The sequence below is a fragment of the Phalacrocorax carbo genome, chromosome 11 (genome assembly GCF_963921805.1).
Source record: "Phalacrocorax carbo chromosome 11, bPhaCar2.1, whole genome shotgun sequence".
Taxonomy (NCBI): domain Eukaryota; kingdom Metazoa; phylum Chordata; class Aves; order Suliformes; family Phalacrocoracidae; genus Phalacrocorax; species Phalacrocorax carbo.
In genome coordinates, this window is record NC_087523.1 from 5,462,909 (window position 1) to 5,489,232 (window position 26,324).

Below are 26,324 nucleotides of genomic sequence, written 5' to 3' on the forward strand. Positions count from 1 at the left end.
GGCAATTTAAGTCTGTGAAGTCTAGAAGACTTACTGAAATTTAAGCTGTGCATCCTCTCACCACAAAACACTTTTCTGTAACTAAATACCTTTTTCTTACACTATCACTTTTGATATATATTCCTGGTCCACCTAACATCAGCTGACTTAATGCATGTAAAACCTGACATTTCCTTAATTAATTAGTCGTTGAATGACTTACTAACTTCTGTATTAATTACTGTTAATGAAATTTCAAGCATCAGGGTCCTTTTCTCTCAACGCTTGAAGGGACCATGCCTTTGATCTCAAGCATACACAACATTGATCAACTCTGAAAACAAACCAGACAATCATCCAAATGCTACCCTAGAAAATCAAAATTACTTCCAAATACATAAGTACCTCTGGCATAACTAAATTAAGAAAAGGGTTGTAGAAGCAATTAACTGCACTGGTTGCAAGAGATTTGTGCTGAGGTACTGATAATGGCAAATACCATTGGTTTTGAAGTCGTCTTCTGACAGCACACTGTTAAATAAGTACAGGCAAGAATAAATGATACAAATATTCTTACAAGATTTTGTAAAATTCAGTAAAAGCATCTTGGGTAGTTGGGGTATTTCATAAAAATTGCTGTAAGAAGTGTTGGGAAAAAGAGAGGATGAATTCCATCCTGGGATTAATGTCAGCAGGCAGGAAGATCTTAGGACTGTAAAAATTTCAGAGCATGGTGAGTAACATGGTCTTAGTGTCTGACTAGACTAGTGTGTTAATTCTAAAACTAGTAACTAAGACATACTAAAGATTACTAACAAACATCACAATCTCTCCTGAAGTATTAATCAAAAATCTTCTTAGTTTTATTTATTGAATTCTAGCACTCAAACTCAAGGCAACTGCTATGACTGTGCTTTCATAATACTGACATAACTCAAAACAACAGTATATGTGAAGATGAAAAAAGTGTTGTCAGTAAGAGGAAATTAGTTGGAGACTTCAGGCAGGTAACAGCTGACTACGCCCTACTTGTGCAGAAAATCATAAATACAATATTCTATCTTACAGATAGTTATAAAGCGTGATGAAACTGCTATTTACTTGAACTATAGCAACAAGTAAACAGAGTGGAGCAAACCTGACCATATGCTGCGTAACAGCTCACTGTTACCATGGGATACTCTGGCGGGTTGACCCCAGCTGGATGCCAGGAGCCCACCAAAGCCACTCCACCACTCCGCTCCTCAGCTGGACAGGGGAGAGAAAATGTAATGAAAAGCTCATGGGCCGAGATAAGGGAAGGGAGAGATCATTCACCAATTGTCATCACAGGCAAAACAGACACAACTTGGGGAAATTAGCTTAATTTATTACCAATCTAATCAGAGTAGGATAATAAGAAATACAACCAAATCTCAAAACACCTTCCCCCCATTCCTCCCTTCTTCCTGGGCTTAACTTTACTCCTGATTTTCTCTACCTCCTCCGCAGCAGCACTGCAGGGGGACAGGGAATGGGCTTGTGGTCAGTTCCCCACACGTCGTTTCTGCCACTCCTTCCTCCTCAGGGAGGGACCCCTCACACTCTTCCCCTGCTCCAGGGTGGGGTACCTCCCACAGCAGACAGCCTTCCAACATGAGTCCTTCCCACAGGCTCCAGTTCTTCATGATCTGCTCCAGCGTGGGTCCCTTCCCTGGGGAGCAGTCCTTCAGGAACTGACTGCTCCATCCAGCGTGGGTCCCCCGCGGGGCCACAAGTCCTGCCAGCAAACCTGCTCCAGAATGGGCTCCTCTGTCCACAGGAGGCTCCTGGCAGGACCTGTGGCCCGCGGAAATCCACCTTCAGGCATAAGGGCCTCCATGGGCTGCAGGAGGATGGATATCTGCTCCACTGCCAACCTCCATGGGCTGCAGGGGCACAGCCTGCCTCACCATAGCCTTCACCACAGGCTGCAGAGGAATCTCCAGCGCCTGGAACACCTCCTCCCCCTCCTTCTCCACTGACCTTGGTGTCGGCAGAGCTGTTCTTCTTGCATATTCTCTCTCCAGCTGCAATTGCCCAGGGTTTGGGTTTATTTTTTTTTCCCTTCTTAAATATGCCATCCCAGAGGTGCTACCACCATTGCTGACGGGTTCAGCCTTGGACAGTGGTGGGTCCATCCTCTCACATAAGCCACCCCTGCAGCCCCCCACTACCAAAACCATGCCATGCAAACCCAATACAGCTACTTGGGGCATTCTTTAGGGAAGGTAGAGCACTGAGCAACTGTCTTGACAGTCTCTAATAACATTTTTTAAAGTATTCCTTTGACACAGGGAAGCAGTTGAGTCCCTACTGTTGGTTTACATTCCTCTCTGATTCCATTCTCAAAAGACTACATTGAGCCTACCACTTTAGTCTGATGCCTGGAGCTTCTTTCTCTTGGTAGCTCAAGGCACCTAGCTTAGAGCTACATTATTAAGGCAGTTAGAAGCTTTTTGAAAGGAAACTATAAATATGACATTATTTAGTACAAATTTGCTCCTGAACTTTTAAAAAAGTTATAATTGAGAGATCTGAAGTGTTCATTAAAGATATGAATATATAACACAAAATATTTAAAAGCCTTTTTAAATGTACTTGCATTGATTCTTCATTAGAACATTCAGTGCCCCTCCTGTGAACACATTATGCAGCAACACTCACAGAACAACTAGGGACATTATTCTAACTGTGGTTTACATGCAACAGGCTGCCCAGAGAGGCTGTGGAGTCCCTTCCCTGGAGACATTCACACCCCGCCTGGACACGGCCCTGTGCCCCTGCTCTGGGGGTGCCTGCTCCAGCAGGGGGGTTGGACGAGGTGATCCCCAGAGGTCCCTTCCAACCCCCGCCATTCTATGATTCACCATTCACCACAAACGAGATATCACAGAGGTAACCATGAAAATTTTAACACTGTAAATTAAACAGATAAACTTTAGGTGGAAAGTTAAAGATTTAAAAGCATGGAGATATGCAGTCTAGCTATTTGGGTAATAGATAGTCTAACACGATCTTAACAGATACAAAATAAGAAAGTGAAATGGTTTATGTGTAACTGAAGATTAGCTGAATAGCCCAAAATACTTGCACAAAGGGTTGCCCAAGGTTCCCTACAGTTCTTAGTGAACCATAGTAAAACGCGCGTACATCATATCAGATCTGGAGGAACATAACAGCCCTCAGCAACAAAATCCACTTTAACCTCAAATGTGCACATCATTAATTAGTTTATTAGCTTGAATATGTAATTTTTCCAAACACCACCATAGTAATAGTCCCTGTCTCAAAGTCATTCTGAGGGAAAGTGCTGTGAATTCCTATGTCGTCACCAGTAAATGGACCTTGCGCTGCCTGAAAGAGGAGGCATTGTTTTGCCTAAGGAAAACATTTGTGTGTTCAAAGACAGTGAGACAAACAATTGATGAAGAACACTGAAAAAGTATTTTCTAAGCAAAAGGTAATTAAATAAAAACATTTAAGTGATACTTCTACTACCAAGCAGGACTTATCAAATTTACTTGCGAAAAAAAAAAGGGGGGGGGAAAAAGGACACTGCATTAACAAAGGCAAAAAGAAAATCAAAAAAAGATGGCAAGTCTTCATTTACCTGCCCGCCTCTCATAACTGACAACTGCCTTAAGTGCTTGCAAAGCCATGTGTTCTCTAAATTGGCTTTCTTGTGTCTTCTGCACATCAACAGGAGATTCATAAGCCTGAGCCCAGCAAATAGCCCAACTTGGCAAAATATGAAATTTACTATTCATATTAATGTCAAATAATATGCTGCTTCTAAGAGATCAAAGCTGCATCATATTGAGAGCTCTGAATCTGCTTAAGAGTACTGGAATCACAATAAACAGAAGTTTATTTTGCACTTAGAATAAAAATATCAAGTGATAGACAGAAACAAATGCATTCAAATAAAAAAAAATAATTATTTTTGACAGTAATAAGCAGCTGGAACCACACCGTTTGCATTGCATTTTTAAACCTTTTCCACGTCATAGATGTTTCAATGGAAACAAGTCAAGCAACAGGGAATACATTAAGAATAAAATTGGGTTGGTAGATACAGTCAGCACAGTTCAGTCAATAGTTACAGTCTCAGTATGCTTTCAGGGGCTATTATCCTCACTTCTGCATTCTGTTTATTGTTTTAGCTCATCTGCAAAGCATGAACACTTGGAAGTATACTATTCTGTTCTATCACAGATTTTTTTTTTCCCACTTAAACATCGCCACAGTTGAACAGATATGCCCTCTCATATCTACTGTAGATCAAAAAGTCTGTCTTGCAGATGGCTCTTCCCTGTGAAGGAAATGTAGTAATTATAATTCATATTTTCTGTCCTGATTACATGGTCTCCTTCAGTCTAACTGTGGGTTTTCAATACAGATACTGCCCATTTCCATGGTTATCTGCAGGATAACAGAGCTTTGTACTTTGTTTTCAGTTTTAAAAGGCAAACTAGAGGGTATTGTAACACTTATCAGGACGCAGGGAAATAAATTTTCCACTGTTGCAAGCACAGCGCACTTCTCCTTTGCTTGAAATCAACCACTGACACTGAGCCTATTTGGATTCTAGTTCCTACACCCCTCACATGACCACAGGTGCTCACTGGGTTGTACTTACAAAGGACAACTTTGCCCGGTGCTGTTAGTCACATCACTTAATAGCACATTTGTGGTGCTTAGATAGAGCAGCAATGAACCATATGTATGCACACACACATTATTTGATAAAAAAGTACTTGATCATGAAAACTCCAAAGATTCAGAAGTCTGTCTTTGTGCCAGGCTTGTCATTCTGTCACAGAGCTTCCCAGTCAATCAGACTGCTTATGATGAAAGGAGAATGCCAAGGAGAATTTTCTTTCCTTTTAGTGTAGAAGACCAAATATCATTACATTTTCTGCCAATAATATTTTAATGAGACACCCAGACCCTAATCTGTTTCAGGAGCAAAAAATTAAAGATATCAGACTTAACTAATTTCACATCTCACATTCAAATGTGGAATACTGATATGCTGTTTGACTACTGAGATAACACAAGATACAGGTTTCAGTAAATTGCACTGAAACATTTGGTAGGCAAAAATAATCTTTAAGTACAGCAATTAGGAAAAACATCTTAATTTACAACTATCAGACCCCTATCCAAATCTTCAGCCAAATATTCTGACAGGAAAGCAAACCGAAGAAAGAAGTTACAGTTTGGTTCAGATCAACCTGTACCACCACCAGCATGGCCAGAAATAAAAGCAGCTCAGTGGCATTTTAAAGAAAGGAATTTAATTTTAAATTTAAATGTTTTGCTAATAAGTATTCTTATAAATATAAATCTGCTACTACCACAACCTTCAGAACTGTTTCTCTAATGTCATTGTTCTGTATGATGATATTATATTAAGAATAACTTGATATGCATAAACAAACTAGTCCATTTATTACAACTCTCTGCCCAGTTTTTTAATTGCTTGACTGTATTAGAACTGGAGGCACAGTGTATCCATTTCCTGAAATCACATTGTCCAGAAAGAAAAGGAAACAATAGGGCAAAAAAGGAAGACATTTACCCACTTCCCTGTTCAAAAGACTGCATCAGAGCAAAAAGTGCTATCATTGCACCAGCCCTTCCTCAGGCCTTCAACATCTTCACGGAGATCAGTCCCACAAGTAAAGATTAAATTCCAACAGCATCCACTGCACTAAAAAGGCTGTTGAGAAGGAAACAGGCATAGAAACTCTGCCCCATCTTTTATGCTGAGCCAGCTGATTAATGCTAACAGTCAGCTACAACAGTTGAGGTACCACAGGAGGGTTTGGACATTTTGTTGGGTTTTGTTTTGGTTTTCTTTGCAAACCAGAGTACACCTTTTACCTCCTGCCTCTCACTTTGAATCTACTTCTCATTAAAGTATGACAAAGAAGCCTGATAGCAGGTGGCTTTAAGACTTGGTATTTTAGAAAACACAGTAGAATTATGGTTGGTTGAGGTTTTGGAATATGGTTAGGGGGGTGGCGGGGATGGGATTAACAAAAACTAAAAATGTAACTCCTCCAGAGGTCTTACAGTAGCCAAATCTTATATTTTAAGTATAATTTAGAGGTAAAAAAAATAAAAAAAAGTTAAAGCTCCAATCTGAACTACAGCTGTAGTGTTCCCCTACATAATCGCCCTAGTAATTTTGTTCCTTAAACTGAAGATAATCAATGCACAGTACAAGCCCTATTCAGCAATTCCTCCTGCTCAGGCTACCCGAATAGCAGTATAATTTTTAATGGCAGAGATCATAATCTGCTACACCAGCAACAACTGTGATGAGACACATCAAAGATGAACGTTAACTGACAAGGAAGTGGAACTAAAAAAGGTCTGCTTTAGATACAACACAGCAAGCACCAAACAGAACACAGTACAGAGGGGAAAATAATGTATGAAAAGACAGATCAAATCTGTTTTCCAAGGATTCTTCACACATTCATCCTGAAGCTATAAGGGTAAATTACAACCTGATGTTTTGAATCATCTGCTCAAAATACATATTTAATACTATTCTTTTCTTTCTCTTCACTGAGAATGAACTGTGCTCTGCACTTTGCTCATGTAAGCAAAGAATTATCTGACATGATCTGAATGCTCAGCTCCTTTGAGAAGATGGTATCTCATACTACACACACCTGGAGTAGCTGCACTCTGTGCTTCTGTAACTTACCGATGATGCGAGATAAGTAAGAAAGCTATCCAGGGCACTAAGGAATGTCTCAGAGATTCTAATATGTGCTAGCATCCCCTGACCCCACCAGCCCCTCTGTGTTTGGTAGCTACTGCACGTGGCATATGCTTCAGTGTAAAAGCACACACAGCACACTTAGTTGCAGACACTTCCAATTATTTTTCCATTGCTACAGCAAGCACACAGTTAACATTCCTCTGTTGCCTGGGAAGCTTCTACCAGGGGCAAAATTTCACCTGCACATTCACCAGAAAGTTTACAGACATGACTGAACAAGTAGGATTTCAACCTTACACATATAAGCAATATTTCACACAGAATCTCAGTTTTGTTTCAACTTCTGTTCTCCCCCCAGTATGTATCAAATTTAACAACACTATGTTTTGGGGTTTTCTTGTTTGTTAAATCTTTGTAAGGCAGACAAAAAGCAAATAACATTTCACAGAAGATGCCAATTAACGATTACAGCAGGCGAAGAGTTAAATGAACAGCCTTGTTTTCTCTCGATATAGTAAGCTTGACAGTTCATGTTCAAATTGATGATTAGTTCTGCAGCCTATATGTAGTTTTAAGTATTTATCAACATATTAATTATATATCTTGCATTGATTCAACACCTTTCATCTTTGTAACAGAGAGCTTTGCAACTGTGATAGGGAGGAAGCACAACAACTTCAAAGCTTTGCAGCATTAAATACCATAAGCATTACTTTATGGCTCTGCAGTGCGTAACACGAGTGTCAGTAGGGTGGAGAACAGAACTCCTCACCTGGTACCCTGGGACAACTGCTGCCACTCTGCTGGAGTAGGCAAAGGGGCCAAGTACAACATGGTCTTCTATGTTATCTGAACTCATGATCATTCAGCACTGGACTGGGAGCAGAGGGCAGCTGTCAACTTTTCTTTCCAAAATACGCAAGCAGGCAAGGTTTAGCAGGCAAGCTAACCCCGTCCTCCACCTGAAGCAGTTTTCAAAGTTAGTCAAAAATTTCATCAGGAGTGCGTGGACTAAGGAAAAACTATTTCTCAGCATGAAATGGATTAGTTAGGCAGAGAGATGAAAACTCCTATTATGACACTCACAGCTGTATTCAACAATGTTGTCTTGCATAAGCTATTTTGCCACAGCTTCACCATCCTATTCATTCTGTGGCTTGTACTGACACACACTTGAGAAAGGTATGCAAAGAGGCATTCAATCATATAAGCTCCATAAGGTACCGTAACTGTGCAGATTCAAAAATATAAAGAATATTCAAACTAGGAACTAAAAATTTATGTATTTGTTTACTTCTAATGTAGTACATTACATATGTAAAGCACTGTATCAGTCAAAGCACTGTATGAGGAGTTTGTAAAGGCTTGAAATCGTACACATGGAGACAGAGGGAATAAGGCCCATTTTGAAGTGCTCAATTTTTACTCCAGCAGAAGTCCACAGGAGTAACGGTATTAGGGTCCTTACACATTTGCAACTCCTAGCACCGTTAACATATCTGTGTTTTGTTTTTTCATTCACCTTTTGAAGTGAGCTATACAAATTCATAGATATGACTGTTCTTATTTGTCCTTCTTTCCAGACACTCTTAAAAATCTATTATGTAATACCTCTCTAGTTTTTATTGAAACAAAAATGATCAGCACTTACAAGTGAGGATATGTTCTAAACTTCCTTTTATTCCAACACAATTGACCAGTACCTACAAGTGGTAGCATATTCTCTTCTCCTTTTTTGAGTAATTTTCAATATGTACAGAATTGGAGCTACTCACTAAGGTAACAGTCTCAGAGAACAGCAGTCTCTCATTCCTTAAGACACAGGACTGCTGCTGTGGAGCAAGATTAGCACTACAGCACACCATGTTTAGTCCAGGTTATTTCACCCAGTATAAGGAGTCTTCTGAGATAATGAGACAACTTAAGTGACTAAAATATCTTATTTGGCAAAGGGAGAGAGCCACGGTCAGGAATGCTGTGCTACTCTCCAGCTGTGGTTTCAGCGCCTGCAGAAGCTACACCTTTCAAACTTCATGTTCACTGGCAACCCTGAGCCACAGTAATGCCCAAGTTACTTCTGAATAAATGAGCTGATAAGCCGTAGATCATTTGCCCATCACAATCCTTTCCCTGTGTGTGGTTTAACCTGACCAGGCAATCAGCCCACACTGTATTCACTGAGTCTACTTACTCCCTGATTGGTAAGGTAAGGTAATGGGGAAATTGGTTTAAGTGGAATACAAGAACTTCTGATAGCACAAGTAACTTCATACTGCAAGAGAACGGGGTAATCTGATGAGCAATTTCAGATGCCCTTAGAAGCTGAAGCAAGCTATACAACATAACACTAACCTGGAACAGAAGGTTGTGCCTATTACAAATGATAGGCTGAAATTTAATTTCTGGCACTGCTAACAAGTTTAGGAATTGCCTATTACTTACTGCAGCTTTCTCCATTTTGTGTGCAGAACAGTGAAATTCAGTTCAGAAAACATCCTAGAGAAGGAAAATTAAGCCCCTTGCCTAGCAATGTGTCTGTTACTGGATTACTGGTCAGAGATGGGAGGGTTTTCTACCCACAGTCTGCAGTCAGAAATCAGCCTGTCAAAAATGCTAGTGCTTTCTTTGGGCAGAGAGTGCCCTGAAGCAATAGAGAAGTCCTTCATGTTCAAGTGAAATCAGAATTCTGAGGCTAAGGAAGTAAGCACCTAGCAAGGAACAAAGACAAGGAACAACGCAAGTTCTCCGTATTACTAGGAATAAGCTTTGGGATAATCTATGAATTAGAAATGCAATAATTTAATAGAACAATGAATTTTCAAAATGTAATATTTTCTAGATCCTGCTTTAGGCTTTTTAGAGCATTTGAGAGTGTTTTGCTATTTTTGCTCTCAGACTGTTAGCACCGGTAACAAGAAATTTAACAAGAAGAGCTTATAGGTATAGTATTGCAATTCTATCGAAGTCTGATGTTTGTTACAGACTTAAACGAAGTAGTACATAATCTTATTTGGAAAGAACAGGAAATACCATTTCCACTTGAAAAATGGAGAACAGGATAAGCCAAAGAAATTTAAGGCTGCGTTATCCAAAAGTGTATAGAAATATAAAATACCAAATGGTGTAGACACCAATGTCTTCAGCTTGAACCAGATTAAAATTTCCTACTGAAAAATCACAATGCCCTAAACCAGCAATTCACAATTTCAGCCTACGCAACCTTCTGAAGGTTAATAAAGGATGGCTGTAAGAAAGCCCTTGCCAGCTACCAGAATAAATTTGGGTAGACAAGATTCCAATATATTTATTTCTTATTTTGGGACAGTCACAGGTACACTATTTTCTATTTTTATTCTTACAATTTGCCACCTGAATTTAAAATATATATATTAAACAATTACCTTCCATATTCTAACAGGACAGTAGAATTGCATCAGATGTACCTGAAGTATCTATCAGATCAACATATTTGCAGCTTAAGGTATACTCATAAATAGCAGACTCCTAATTTTCTTGCAGAAAACATGAGAAGTAATAAGTGAATATATGTGAATTTAACAAAGCACAAAACCTCAGAGATAAAACCCCAATCCTTCCAGTCCTGTACGCTGACTAGAAATTTTGTGGAGATGCAGTCAGATGCAACTGTAGGAAAATATCAATCTAAAAACTGCAGTCAAATGATACCTCTAGTTCAGCCTTTGAATTGCAACAGGTGGCTATCCTTGGCTTCCAAGCCTGTTTCTTTGTGGTTTGTTTTTTGCTTTTAAAAGGTTTGCTATTATATCTCCAGGCTTTATTAAGCAGAATGCAAAACAAGGAGGATGAGAAACTCACAGGATATGAACATCAGTGATACACTAATTTAAGCTAAGGATCTAACTCCAAAAGCATGAATCATTGCTACCACATTTAAACAGAATTTCCTCTTGAAAACTCCAAAAATAAACTGCAAGTTCAAGTCCTTTCACCCTCAAATTCAATTAAATAGATTTTGCAAATATTTTCTGCATGGTAAAAACAAATAATCACATTACATTAAATTAAACATTTCAGTTATCTGTGTGTATCTCTGTGTTTCTAATTGAAAAGTCTGCCCCTTACATTTGGTTTGCGCCTTAGGATTTTTCTAAATAAGAGTGAAGGAGGGGAAGAGGGCTTTTTTCATGCTTCTAGATTTTAAGGAATTATCTAAGACAGGGATGAGATTTAATACAGCATGTCATGACTGTCCCACTCACTGTAACTATCTTCTTTGTTTTGCAAATAATGAAATAACCAATAACCACCAGATGCTTCTTCCACCCACAACATGCATGTGGACGAAATAAGCCTCTATGTAACAGAACAAATCACTTCATGTTTTTTGAGACTGATTTTAAAGGATAAAAGAAGTTTCTTAAAAATAAAAATATATTTTTGCTTTTCTAATAAAATGTAAAATTGATTCTAAACTATTTTACTTGAATAACTACATAGATTTTTATTTGACTCAAATCTCAGTTTGAGGCCTCTGGTCAAAGTAATGTCTTGCACAAAAATCAAACCTCAGAGGAACTGGAAACTTTGTATTAATTACGCTTCAGAAAACCAACAATTTAATTCAAATTTTGGGGGATTTGTGGCTTTTGTGGTTTTTTTTTTAATCCCAAAGATAGTTTATGTTGATAGTTTTATGTAAAAAACAGTAAATGGTTTACTATTTTCATTTGATTACTAAGAGCTTCCTTAAAGCATTACAGGAGAACAGTAACAAAAATATTGCTCCTTTTAACATTGGGTTGGTTCTTCCATCATTTTGGAGATTACTACACTGGCATACCAAGCAAACACAAAATTGTCAAATTACTACACCGGATAAAGCTATAGGAAATAAAATGAGAAAAAGCTAGCTGTGCACTACAAAATAAGATACTGCAATCTATCCAAGAGGTAGTTATTGAGATAGGTATGTAACACAGCTTGTGGAAAAATACATAAAAATGGGTAGAAGCAGAGCAAGTCATACATGAGCTGACACCTAGCTTTAGATACCTATGTGTCCACGTACATGAGAAACAAGCAACCTCTCCACTAAAGACTTATTTTATTTGTCCATTGTTTTTTAATGTAAATTTTATAGTTACACTTTGGCTCCAGCCACACCGTGTTCCTTCCCAGATCTGAGAATGGAGTTACTGCACTTTTCAGTTCTCAGGATTATCAACAGTACCTTTGTTACCGAAAAACGCGATAAATCAGAAACAACTCTTTAACACAAATTTAGTATAAAGGGCAGGCATTCTTCATTCACGGCGCTGGATGCATGGGGGATTGCTCCTCCTAACGTGCATCCCTTGCACACCTTTCCTATACAATTTATAGATCAAAAATGTACATATTCATTCATATTCATTATTGTCCTCTCCACTGATTGGTACAAACTTGCTCGTTCCGTATGTAAGTTACTGCGCAGGCTCAGTTGTCCTCTTCCATTGTTCTCTTTTGAGCAGGTGGTATTACTTGGGTCGGTGGTCCATGAGTCGGTGGTCACGATCTCCCCCTGCCGGAATTACTTTTTACCTTCTTGGCGGTCTTGGCTAGTTTTCTCAGTCCGCTACACAAAACCACATTTTGTCATCCTTTTCTGACAGAAGCACATTGTCTACTGTTTTGTTCACATTAGTGATTACCTAGGGACTAAAATACAGGTCAAAGAATACACTGATTGGTAGACGCCATGTCCCCAGACTTAACGTCCAGTTGGATAGGGCTGTACAAGGAGTATAGCAACATCCACGGTTGGTTAATTCCATCACTCTGGTTACACCTTCACTTCCCAGTGCTGCTCTGATCCACAACTTACCATGAGTCCTGATGACCGTGTGTTTACCCAGGTATTGCTGAAGCATGGCAGCACTAGTCTTGCCATCTTCTCTTGCTCAACACAGATAAAATTGACAGCACAGACTGGGTGGTCTACTGGGGTCTCGTGACACAACAATTATCTTTCTACATGTACACTATAGCATTACCCTGTGTTGCTGGAACCTTGTAATAGAGCTGCACTGGAAAACTAATCCATCTATGTCTTAAAATAGTAAGGCATTCAGTAGTCTTTGAATCTAAATCACATTATACAGAGAACACAGCACTGTATTAATTCTTAAACCAAAATGAAAGAGACATGTTCAATATTTTAAGAGCACAGGTACTTTTTTAAGCGGGAAGATGTCACTAATAGAGCTATTGTGCTCTTCCCTGATACCATAAATAAAATATACATCAGAATACTGACATCAATGAAAACAAAAAACCAACAGCAACAAGCACCAGGAGTTTCGTGTGTTCAGCCTGGCATGTGGGTTTCTTAGATCTCTGCCTGTACAGACAGAAGGTCCTTTCCCTGCAGGGCAGCAGGGCATGAACCCTCCGGAGCAGGAATCTCAAACAGCTGTTTTGTATGAGGCTGGGGTTGGTCCTGGGCACCATTTAACATGGTGGTTTTGCTTCAGCTATTCAAATCTCACCATCACACTTGAAAAGGAACTAACAGCATGGAAGGGAAATTGAGGGGGGGTGGGGGGAGGGTGCAGGGAAGATGCAAATACTTGCATGAGATCAAGTGCTTTATCAATGCAATGAGAAGCCAACATTAAAGAGAGAACAAGAGGAAGATGCACTACAAGTCATAATTTAGTTAAGTTTGTACAAAGATATTCAGGTATGGTAGAAAAACCAATCATTATTTTAACATGACAAAGTAACTCTTGCAAGAGGAAATCTATTGGCAGAGGATGCCAGCCGAGACTGATACATACCTGCTGCTCTGCAAAGGTACTTTTGGGGTTCCTGATAAATAGGTAGTAGGTAGATCACAACGATGCCCAGAATACTATAGGCCAGCAACATGCAAGGACAAGGGTTCATAGCCATCTCCCATTGTCTTTCTTCCAGCTATTCTTGTACTCAAGTGTCATAATTAAAGTCTTTTTTGCCTCTCTAATATGGAGAGCACTTGAATAGTAAAGACAATGGCTTGTTTCCTTTGTGGATGTAAACTGGCAGACACCTGTATTTTACAAACAAGCCACACAAGGCTCAAACACCCTGCTAATGGCCACCTTACTACACTGATCACTCCTAGGTGGCAGTCACAAGTCACTGCCAGATGCAATCAGACTTAGTAATATTAGAGATGGAAAGCAAACAGATTTATCTCTCCTTTACTAGTAGTTTTGTTTCCTAGATTAAGTCTTACATAAGATATCTTCCTTTGAATCCTGCATTAACAGCTAATTGTACCAATAATGAGAGGGCTTACACAGTCAATGAGTTAGAAGGAACCAGGATTCAAGATCATAATCACTTTTTATCCCCCTCAACAGGAGGTAACAAACACTGTCAAATGGTACAAAATGTATTCCTGAGTTCCAAAATTAACAGAAAAGTTACCAATATAAATACTGAAGGTCAGTGTAGATTTTTCTACTGATTTTTATTAAAGCAAGGAATGTGTACACACGGTACTCAAGAAGAGCAAAACACACATTACATGAGTTTGGAATTCACAGGTCAATGCTTTGCTATGACCCACAAAATGATCAGGCAGTTAGCACATCTGATGAATGGCATACTGGGTAGCCCTTACATAGAGACTGCTGCAATTAATCTGTAAAAATGTCCGAGTCTTACACAACCATAGAGACTTATATTTGAACATAAAAAACACCCCAAGATTGTGGGCTTCCCTTTAAACTTAAAAACAAAACTGAAATGTTATCGATGTTTTTACCGCCAACCATGATAGCATATGCAGTTCTTACCCTCTGGGCCACTCTTCCCTTATCATCTCCTCATTGCAGCTGATAACAAACACAGTGTACAATTGGACTCTGATTTTGTGTAAACTCGTTAAGATGTAGCCAGCGGGTGAGTCAGTCACAGTGCTTTTAACTCCTTGCACTGTTTTAAACCATGAAAAGCTTCTTCTCAACTATCAATGAAGAAAATAGGTCATACTGGAAGAAAATAAGCAAAACCCTTAAAGTACTAAAAAGGAACACCAGTAACCAACCAGAACTTAAGGACGACCAACAAAATAATTCAAGTGTCATAAAGAACAATTCCTCCTGTACATTAATCACTCATAGAAGCGTAGAGATGAAATTTTTGTCTGCCTATGCAACAACTGTGGATTAGGACATTGCAGCTATCATTTGCATGCAGTATCCTAGCTAGAAAATGAAACTGTTTCTTAAAAAAAAAACCCACACCATTCCTGGGTGACTTAAAGGTCCCATTTCCTCCACACACATTGAGTTGACAAATGACCTAATGAAAACTTTAAGAAAACCTCCGCCCAGCAGGGTGGGGTGGGCATTTGCAGTTACAAGCAGTAGAACAGGTCTACCTGAAGCTCTTCAAAGTACCATGAGAACAAGGGGCAAAAATGTAAATAATTATAGAATGAGAGTTTCAAAGCTAAGGAGGAGAACACAGAAGGAATTGTTTGAAAAACTGTGAACCTAATTCCCCAAATGTTTTCAGAAGATTAATGGAGGGAAGCACACATACAGTTCATTATTTATGTATACTGCTAGAAGCATATATAAATATATATACAAAAGAATACTGTCAATACTGAAGAAAGAAGAGAGGTATGAAGAAAGCCATGTATGTCTATTGGTGCAATGCATGCTTAGAAAAGAAAGAAACTATGCTCCCTCTCTGGATACAGCATGGAGAAATCTTACCAAAAAAAAGGTCTTTCTACTGACATAGGAACTACGCAACTATACCATGAACATCACTTCTCAGGAGATAACAAAAAGGTTAATACAATGAATCTGCGCAGAAACCCAAAACGGGAGCAGTGGCTGAACTCCAGACAGATTCTGAGGGACTGAGCCCTCCCACATTAGCCTGATGGGTGCCAACTGAAAACAGGTTGGGGACGAGGGGGGAAGACAGACAAAAAAAAAATAATGTTTTCCACATTGTAAGGGTACATTTGGATGACATAGGAATACAGGGTAGGGGAAGATCCATTAAGCACGACAGTTGTGGTATAAGTGCAGATTGACACACCCAAGGATAGGGACCCTGAAGGTACAGGGAATAAACCAGCACCCTTACTCATCACAGTGATACAAAATGAATGCAGTAAAAAAACCAAAAAAGACCACATGCTGTTTCTTCTGATTAAACCAACCATTGAAATCTCCTGTTCTAAAAAGCAAGGCCAGAAGACAAGGCTACTAGAATCTGTAAGACCCAGGTTGACTGCTTTCCAGATTCAATTTCTCTCACACATCAGTTTTCCATAGAACATCCCTAAAATATCTAAGTTCTTGCTATTTAGGCAGTTTCTGTTACAGGAAAAAATATGAAAGAAAATTATACTTAATACACTGGAAGACTTTGGTATTACCTGGCAAGTTAATATCCATCAAATAAAGGTTACCGGTTCCAACTTTATTCTGGCAAGGTCCTGTTACACTTTAAATGGGCTCTAATAAGCTTTCACACTTTGAGAGTCAGTTGAAATGTGAATTTGCACTGGTTTTCTACGTGCATTTAGAATTGGCTATAAAGAACATCCTTGTTAGACTGCTATGCCTTGATTCCCAGAGATGAAAAGATTCTCATGTCCCCAAAATATCAAGGTTATTTTCAAAACAACAGCTACTGGAATTTGGCCAGTAAAAGGTCTTGCGAGTGGGCTTTACACCCTTCATTTGGGTCTAGCTGTAAACCACACAAAGAAAAACATGTAAACATCAAACCAGAAATTTTCCTACTTTCACTGTAATATTTACTGTAAATTCAGTTTTTATACACTGCTTGTCTGACTAGCAAATACCTGTGCTACTTATCCACTGTTAGCTACTGCCGTCTGGTAGCTATGTAAACTACATCATAGATTTTTGTTCTTAAAATGGCAGCTAACCTACCACCTTTCTTTTAGATTGATGCTGCAAGAATTAGAGTTGATTCACAGTTCTTCTGCCCTTCTACAAGGGCAAACAAATCCTACAGCTGTTTTGCCCTTGTCAATTTTATTGGAGAGCAGGTCAAGTTTCTTTGTGCGTGGTCTTTTTGGTGTGTTTTCTTTTGTTGGGTTTTGTGGTGGGTTTTTTTCCCCAAGCTAATTTGAAAGATTTTTTTTCCTATTTCGAGATGTGATTCAGCAGCATTGTGTGAAGCTTCTCAACAAGCGAGTTAGAATTCTGCCATCCATTTTTAGCAAAAGAAAGAGGCTGTGCAGGAACGCATGTGGAAAGTGTGGGAGTTCAGAGAACATTCATTATGTAACTCAGCAGGGAACAGAAATTCAAAAAGTCGGGGAGAAACCAGCAGAGTGAGCAGTCAAGTCAGCAGTATCTAGGAGTAAGCTACTGCCTCTTCAGAGGCTTTAAGTTATGCATCCTCCCTCTCCTCCTTAACAAAGCTGTCACTTCCTCAGATTCAAAGCCAAAAGGGATCCTTACAATTCCTTAAGCCACCACTGAAAAGTTCATACTGACCAAACATAAGTAGTACAAAATTATCCCAAATATCCTAAATTAATCTTTGAAAGCACTGTATGCTTCTCCATGCTGTCCGCTCACCTTGAGCTCACTTTAGCTGAAAATGCACTTGCTGCAATTCCAGGAAGTCCAAAAATCTGGGGACAGTTTAAATACAGATACTCGCTTTTATAATCGGAACCGTCTTCATTATAGCAAAGGACAATAAACCTGGAACATGTAAGGAATCCTCACCCACTCAGAAGCTGTGCCAAGTGAAAACTGAAATGTTACCTACTTTCACATACAGTGGAAGGAAGTTTAATTTCTGCAGGAACACTTACAGTGAACCCAGCAATATTCCTGGATTAACAGACCGAGAAGCACTGGGGACTGATCTGGATGAAACCAGTATCCTATGGCTGCTTGGCCATCAAATATTCTACACTTGTGCACAAACACTACTATGATATAAAGAATGAACCAAATGAAACAATTTTCTCATGAATCACAATGTGCAGTGAAAACACAGTGCATTTTACAGCTAGAGTAATATACTGTCTCAAAATTAAATAGTCTTGATTGCCTACTTCCAGAAAAACTGGCAGAATAGATCACAGAAAAAGAACAGAATTTTCTCAGTAATTATGGGGTGTAATCCTGGAGGTCTTCCACCCCCTAAAAGATTTCAGTTATCACAGGCATGTTTCCATGACTTGATCTGGAGGGAAAAAAAACCCACACTTTTTTTTCTTCATATTGAAAAATGAAAAACACATTTACAAAAAAGCAGGATGAAATGTAAAAATAAAATAAAATATCAGTGCCTGTTTTCTGGAGCAGCTGGTGCTAGAAATGCCCTTGACAAAATTTTCTTCCTTGCTAATATTTAGCTCACACCTAAGAAATCCCCACAGAAATATTACAAAACTATTGCTAGCCATCTTTAAGTAACTGTTTTCTGTTAACTTCAGTACATTCTTATGGAAAAGAACCAGCATGTTTTGCACACACAGAAAATTCCTGAAGCCATGCTCTTCCTGTATTTGGGCTGCTAGCATTGGACAGGCAAAGTTAGAGGCATCTCTTGAGGTATCGCTAATATGTTAGAATCAAAATTGCGCAAAGGGGAAATTTAAAGATTGGCAGCACAAGCTCAAGTGTGACATTTCATATTCAGTGGGAACACAAGAGTTTTGGGTTTGGAAGTTTCCTTCTAAGGATATTTTCTATTTTAGATAAAATTGCGGAACCATCCTGCCTATGCATTTAGTCTTAAGACAGCAAAAATGGACTTTAAGTGAATAACAACCATTTCTTAGGAGCATTTATCCCAAAGTCTCTCTCATTTTCTTCTGTTTGTAATTCTTCGCTTCTCGGATTAGTTTTGACCTGCTGTCTGTTCATTCACATTGCAGGCCTCAGTTGCGCTCCCACATATCCCTTCCCCTCAGTTATTCCTTATGGCTTTCTGCGGGTTCTCCTCCCTCAAACATTTACACACATTTTCTCACTTATCTTTTTCCCCCTCCTCCCACTAGGTTGCACACAACAAAAAGTGAGCTGCCTTTTCCTACATTTTTCACAAGAGGATGAACATGCTGCATCATTCATGTTTTTCTGACAGCTTCCAAAGAGTCACAAAACACGTTACAGGAATAGTCAGCATTTAGTATTTCAGCCACTAAGTTTCACAGTCACTACTGTTCTTACAGCTCCTAACAGATGTACATTAGCACTAGGACTCTTTATTTTCCCTCTGGCAGATTGTGAAGACTCAGCTGTAGCAGACCATGATTGATTTTGGTGTGATGCAGTATTCTATGGTTGAAGACACTAAAATGTCAGCTAAGTTCTTCCCAACAGGGTTTCTGCCTTCTGCTGATCTTTATATAGAAACCATTCCATTACCAGCGCAAATGCGATCGCGGCGGACAATGATTATAGCAAAGACCACCACTGTACAAGAAAACAATCCCCTCATAACTGCTAAGTAAACTGCACACAATTACTGCATCAACAGTAGAAAAACTTATTGGTGAAAAGTTTTGTTCATGTTCTGCTAGCTCTAAAGGTAAGAAAAGTTTTACTCAAGTCAAACTGCATTGTATAATTGTGTTTTAGTGTTTTCTACTGAAGTCTCCATTTTCAAAAAGGAACAAAAAAGCAAACAAAGAAAACCCCAACACACTCCCAAAACTGTACAACCTATATTAACAGCTCAAAAAGGGAAAATTCACCAATAACCACATATCTGACATTTTCCTTTCTCCCCCTCCCATCCCCACAAAAAAGCCAGAACTTGAAGAGAGTCCTTCTTGGTTGAGAGCAAATTGCATCCAATAACTAATTTTCTGTCTGAGTTGCAAACAGTGCATAAAAACTACAACATCTAACAGAAAACTTTTTCTGGCTCATTTTGCCAAAACAAACAGTTACAAGAAACAAATTACTCTGTTTGAAATGGAACAATTCACTTTCAGCACTTAAACACAGAAAATGCAGAAGTAAATACAGATGAATGCTGAAACAGAGAATGGGTGAATAGCTCCGTTTCCTTCCAGGAGATCAAACTCCAGAGTTGGAACAGTCTTAGCTACTGGGAGCTCAATCTGGCTTTTTATCCTTTGCCTGCTTAATTGCAAAGATTTCAATCAACTTTTCTCACAAAGGCAATCAGGTTCTAAAATATGCTGAACTGACCTCATAATGTCAGGCTCTGGGGTGTGCTGATCGGAGACTCCTGCCTGCAACAGAGAACCATTGCTCCACTTTTTATTAAAATAGGTACATATTCATGGAATAAAAAAAGCAAGTATGATTTTCTGATGATTTGGACACTCATTTAGTAAGCAATGGATTGTGTTTGACAGTATGTATTTGTTTATGCCAAGCAAAAAAGAATTGGCAGGAAAGAATAAGGGAGAGAACACCAGCTAGCACGGAGGTCACAGAAGTGTCATGAACAGAAGAGATTAACAGCTCAAAATTATTTGGGCAGAGAAATAAATGAAGCATGATTCTCATGTTTTAAAGGACTGCCCTAACCCATGAGTGATAAGAGAAAATCCCCACAGTCCAACCCCACTCATTCTAGTCATTTCCCTAGAGAACTGCTGAATCCGCATACTGTTTGTAAAGAAAAACAATATAGGAAGGCAGGGACAGAGTCCTACATGCCGTGATTCAGAGCACCTCCATTAGAATACTCCTGCTTTTGCAAGTCTGTTGACTTCCCAGATACAGCTAAATAAATCAGAGGCATTTCTCAAAAAGGTATGCAGCAAGTCAACTTTTCTGCCAGTTATTTCAAAATTACTAGAAGCTGTTATTCTTGTAGTAGTAACATCTTTTGGTTTAATTTTTCAGGTGAGGGTCACAACTTGCACGTATTCATCACTGAGGAAGCAAGTGAGCTTTTCTACTTATAAACAAATACATAAAGGAGTTGCACAGTTTACCTACATGGATATATGAAGTATACATACTACACGATGCACTGGGCTGCTAGCTAGGCTTTCTATGTTCACCTTTTCAGAGGGGGCTTATCTTTAATGTGCTGAAAATTGAAACATGCATGGAAAGGTTACCAATTCAGCTTGTGTTTAAGGCAAATACGTGCCACCTGTAACACCTTACTCAGAAAAGCAGTATCAGTCTAGGATCTGACCTACAAATCTAGTAAAAGGCAAAGGGGCAACTAGAGCTGGAACAAACTCTGCTCCTGCTAGGACCACAACATAGTTTAGTTTGAGAATAAAGCTTAAATTTAACATCCATGTCATCATGGGAAACAGAAATCTGTACACAAACAAAAACCAGAAAGGTACACGTGTCTAAGATGAAGGCAAAAAGCTTGTACTGACAGAGACATTATGTGCATAATTTCTTTTGACATTAACAGAGTTAAATGTCTAAACACTAGAGCTCTATTAACCGTAACAGTAAAACTCATCTCAAATACAAAGGAATACAGTGGTCTTTAGCACGTACATGCACAGAGTACATTGTAGTGCACAATTTGTTGGTTTTAGATTGTACGGATAAAAGTCAGTTCTTCAGAAAAAACAGGACAGAACAAAAACCAACCACACTTCTGCTGCACCTCAGTATCAAATTGCTCTTCAGTTAACTGTATCTTCACTTTCCCAAAAGACCAATACAGATAATTGCCTTCTGCTGTTATTAATTTATAAGGACTTGTTCTCAAGTATTTTGGTTTATAGATACATTTTGTGGCTTGCCACTGAACTGCTACAACCTCAGTGACATTCCAAAATCAGCTGGTCTAGTCAAAGATTGGGCAGAAATGGATGCACAGTAAAATAATGATTGCTTCTACTTCTGTCTGCAGCTAATCACACTTCATGGTGTTTTTCTCAAAATGCATTCTATTCTAGAGTGCTTGATCATTCTCACCCAACCGCATTCAGAGATATTCTACTGCTAAGGTCAATAAAGAAATGTTTGCCCACTGAAAGACTGTGCTCCTGAACTGCTTATACTGATTACATAAAAACATTTCCACTGAAGTAGGATCAGACTTAACCAGAAACAGGGTTCATCCCACAAATCAACTTGAGCATGGAAAGCTTACTTGTGGATGAGCTATCAAAACCATGTCTCTGGTGAAAGCAAAAGTATTTTTATTTTTCTGGACTTCCTCTCCTGCTTCTACACACCCCCATTCTGCCTTTCACAGTATTTTCCATCCAGAGATATGGAAATTGTTTACCAGGAATGAATACCTTTATCCTTGTTTGTGTGTGTACACGTGTGTTTGTGTTTTAAGAAAAAGCCTACACGCATGTGCACAGCAAGGCACAGAAAACTTGACACAAATAGCTTAAGGTCATGCAGCAGGTGAGTAGCAGAAGCAAGAGAAGAACCCAGGTTGTCTGACTCATCTTTGCACATATCCTAATAGCACTTCCACAGATTTTGATGCAGTAGTGTCCCAGCACCTGGCAGCACCACTGTGATTCAGAAAAGCCAATTTTTGCTTATTTTACAGGCAAAGAACTGAAGCACTCAAAAATACTAAAATTTGGAATCACAGTGGCAGACAGGCACCAAAACTGATCATTAAGAATAGTTTCTAGGCAATCTTGAAACCATTAATTAGATAATTCACAACACCCAATTTTAAGTCAACTAAGTACAGCTTCTGAAGATGACAGTATCCAAAGCAGCTATGTTTACCCTTTTTTGCGCACTCAGAAGCAACCAGTTCTTGTCAGTGTTTGTAATAATGCTAACAAATATCCCCTGCTGGGATCAATAAACAAGGTAATCCTCCTTCCTGATCTGTCAAACATACACCTATTGTAACAGGCTCAGCAGGTAACATAGCAGTGACTGCTCCTACCTAAACAAGAGGTTATCCTTTTCCAGGTAACTTATCCAAAACAAAGACTTGGATAAACCTTCAGATTAAGACAATTCATACTTGTACTTCTGATCCACCTAAACAAAAAGGCCTAACAACAACATAATTGCAATCGAAAGCTGATCAAGTGACTGAGCAGCACACAACTCCTGATGACAGCCACAAGACACACAGTTCCTGCTTTCCATATTTTATATAAATAAATGAACCCAAACCACATAATGCTTGCATCCTGATCTGTAGGAAAACTATCCTAAGTCTTAAAGAAAAATGCTCATTGCACAAAGTAGAAATACACTGCCATTCAACAAGAATTCACCTGCTGCTGTAGATTTCATCCAGCCTGTTTGACATAGCATAGGCTGCAGCAAAGTTCTTAAATCAGTTTTTCTTGGGGGGGGGGGGGGGGGGGGGGAGAGAAAAATATTTCGGAATAAAAATTACAGAGTTGCTCACCTATTTTTTAAAACCAAATACTGTACTGATTTCAGTGACATTTATTCAAAGTATAAATCATTTTTCATATTAAGCATCAATTTAACAGAAGCTCTGCTGGCCAGGGAAGTAACTTTGTAGTTCTTGATAAGACAATGAATCATTGTACCAGGAAAGGATAGCTTCCCTTCTTGAGCATTTAATAAATATATTAGATCTCTGAACTGCTGCAAGTAGCAGTTTGAATGTACTAGCTGCTTGTTACGTACTTACAAACTTCAGTATTAACATCAGACACCAGACTTGCAGTGACAGAATTAAACTGTCAGAATTCTTAAAACTCTCAAACCTCTATTCAGTCTTAAAGCCTAGGACAAGTACAATCTTCATTCTCTTAGGAATCAGCCACAAAAGCATCTTCAATGAGTGATGCAACCGCTTAACAGTAAGCAGCAGTTTATTAGGTTCATAGCACAGCTGTGCTAAGAACAGCAGCCTCCCACAAAAGGCAGAATAGCTTTCCTGTTACCTTCTTGTTCCTCTGGTGATAAAGCTTGAAAATAATGAATTTGGGCCATTCATATATGACCCTGAATTAACAGAAGCATGACTCTTAGTGGCAGATAAAAAAAAAAACACAACACCCACACCCACACCCAACAACTTAAGAGCGATGTACATAATGACTGAAGGATAAGAAAGGCATACAATTACACAGCAGGAAAATTTAGCCTATTTCCGAGGTGCTCCTGTATAGAGGACATCTGAAAGGACATCCATGTATGGAATACTGTAAAATAGCAGGCAGTCATTGAGAAGAAAGTACAATTTGTGGATAAGCTAACTCACAGAAAGATGTCTCAGTTTCTTTCACTAAAATCATTTCATACAAGATTGTTATTATATACTTACTTTTAGAGCCCAAATGTTTATCTAACCAAAGATAAAATCAGGATTCTTTGATTCAAGCACAAAAGACCTTTCTACTCCAAAACTCTGTCCATAGGGGCACTCAGCTTTTAAGTATAGCCATTATTCATCTCTGAGCAGTTTCAGGAGGTCACTAGCAGACAGGGGGCTGTAACGTTTCTGTTCAAATATTACAACGTAGGCACAACAGTTGTTCTGAAGATCTCAAATTGAGAAGCCTTTTCTGTGTTAAATGGTTGTCTAGCTAGTATTCCCCAACAGTTGGCACTGAACAATTAAAGTAAAATGTCAACACCTCTCATTTCTTGCAATGTATATCATGGCTTTAATTATGCTGCTGATTCTTCTCACCTTCTTTGAGAAGATGGGGGGGGGGGGGGGGGGGGGGGCGCGCGCAAAAATTCAAAGGGAGAAAACAAACAGCAAGTGATTTATTTGAGACCAGGATTTCACTGTCAGCACAGATTCACAAAACTGTAGCCACAATACTTGTAAGTTAGTTAGTTTATTAAGGTGTTGCAGAATTTCTTGTTTTGCCTTCCACAAGTAACCAAGCATCTGTATTGTTTTAGGTGCTAAAATATCCCATATCTATGTATCTACTAATAAATCACAAAGTTAACAGCTCTTCTCAAAGACAATAATTAGAAGTGCAGAATAATGAACAGAGAAAAGTGAATAGAAAAAAATACATAATGTACTGACAATGATATCTCTCAAACAGCAATTTTTCATCAATATCTATTTTTCATGCAGTAATTATAATGTTAATCTGTTCTTCTGTGACAAAAAGGCACCTCCAAGTTATTAATGACAACTAATATCTGTAATATTAATTTTAAATAAATAATTAATGCAATAATTTATATACTAATAATGTAATTAGACCAAGGTTATGATCTCTGAAGAGTAGATCAGTACTCAGTTCATGTTGGTATCTACTTTCTTCTGACACAATGTTTCTGGAGGCTTAATTAAAGCCTGCAGCATGTTTCAGCCTCTATTCATTATATAAATACTCCACTCCCTCTCTAGACTGTTCTTCCTCCCTGCCCAAAAGGACTATGCTTAACTTTATGGCTGCACAGTTCATAACTACAGTAGAAAGGCAGGTGCATATCAAAGAGTTGTGCAGGAAGAAAACACCTGCTGTCGCCCATAAACAGCAAACTACTTTTTTCCAAGAAGTCTTCACCTTGTGTAGTAGATCTGTTCTAGAAGACTTTTTCCCCTCACTACATCAAACCTACTGTAAAGTTATGCAAGGCACAGATAACCTGTCTAAAATCAGACAAGTACCAACAGACACTGTAGAAACACGCAAGATGTACGCCTACAGTTACCACCCTTCCTCCATGTCCTCTCACAGCACTGTGAGATCACCTGCACCAGGACGCCACTTTATCATTTGTGTGGTGGTAGAACAGTAACTGCAGTTTACAAGGCAGAAAAGCGCTACTGTTCTTCAGTCTAAACCCACGACAGTTCCCAACAGTCACCTATGTCTCTGTAGAAAAAAAACCCAAACAAACAAACAAAAAAATCATCTCTGCAGCTCTCAACTAGCTAAATGACATTTCCTTGTAAAATAAGTCGGGGGGAAGAAGAAGAAAGTTCTTTCTTTTTCTCCTTTTGATATACCATTTCGTTCCCAAAATGCAGGAGAGGAGGAAAGGGATGAGTGAAAACTGGAACTGAGCCTCTAAATTACCTGTTCTTAGAAACGCACTTTAGATCTTTCCCTACTCAATGCCATTACCCAATACTTGTCCTATGGACAAACCACATACCTGCTTAATTAATTCAGATGAAGTTTAGACACAAGCAGCATTGTACTGAAACGCTTTCTTGGTGGGCCATAATAGTTGTACTGCTATTCCATTGCCAGGCTAGTTTGCATATCATATAGCGCTGCTATTCCTCAGGACCCCTCTATGCAACTCAGACTGCAATGATTATAAATGAGAGGGCAAAACACTGCACCATTTTCCGTTCTTATCTGTGTATCACCCATACACCTACAGGATAACTCCTGGCTGATTATTCTCCCTCTGGCTCCCATCAACAGGGCCAGAAAATGCATCTGCTTTTCACCCCCTGGACTGTTTGGGGAAAAAAATATTCTCAATTGGCTGAGAGAATCCCATTGCACGCTAATAATACGGTCATTTAGATTAATCTGAAAGCATGCTTTCTATATTACAGAGCTCCAATTTCCTAGAGAAATGTCTTAAGTGTATGAGTCATATGCTGTTCAAGGCTGCTTGGCACAGACTTTGTCTTCTTTCTACAACTCTACTGTAAGAATTTATGACAGACATTTAGAAGATATTTCAGC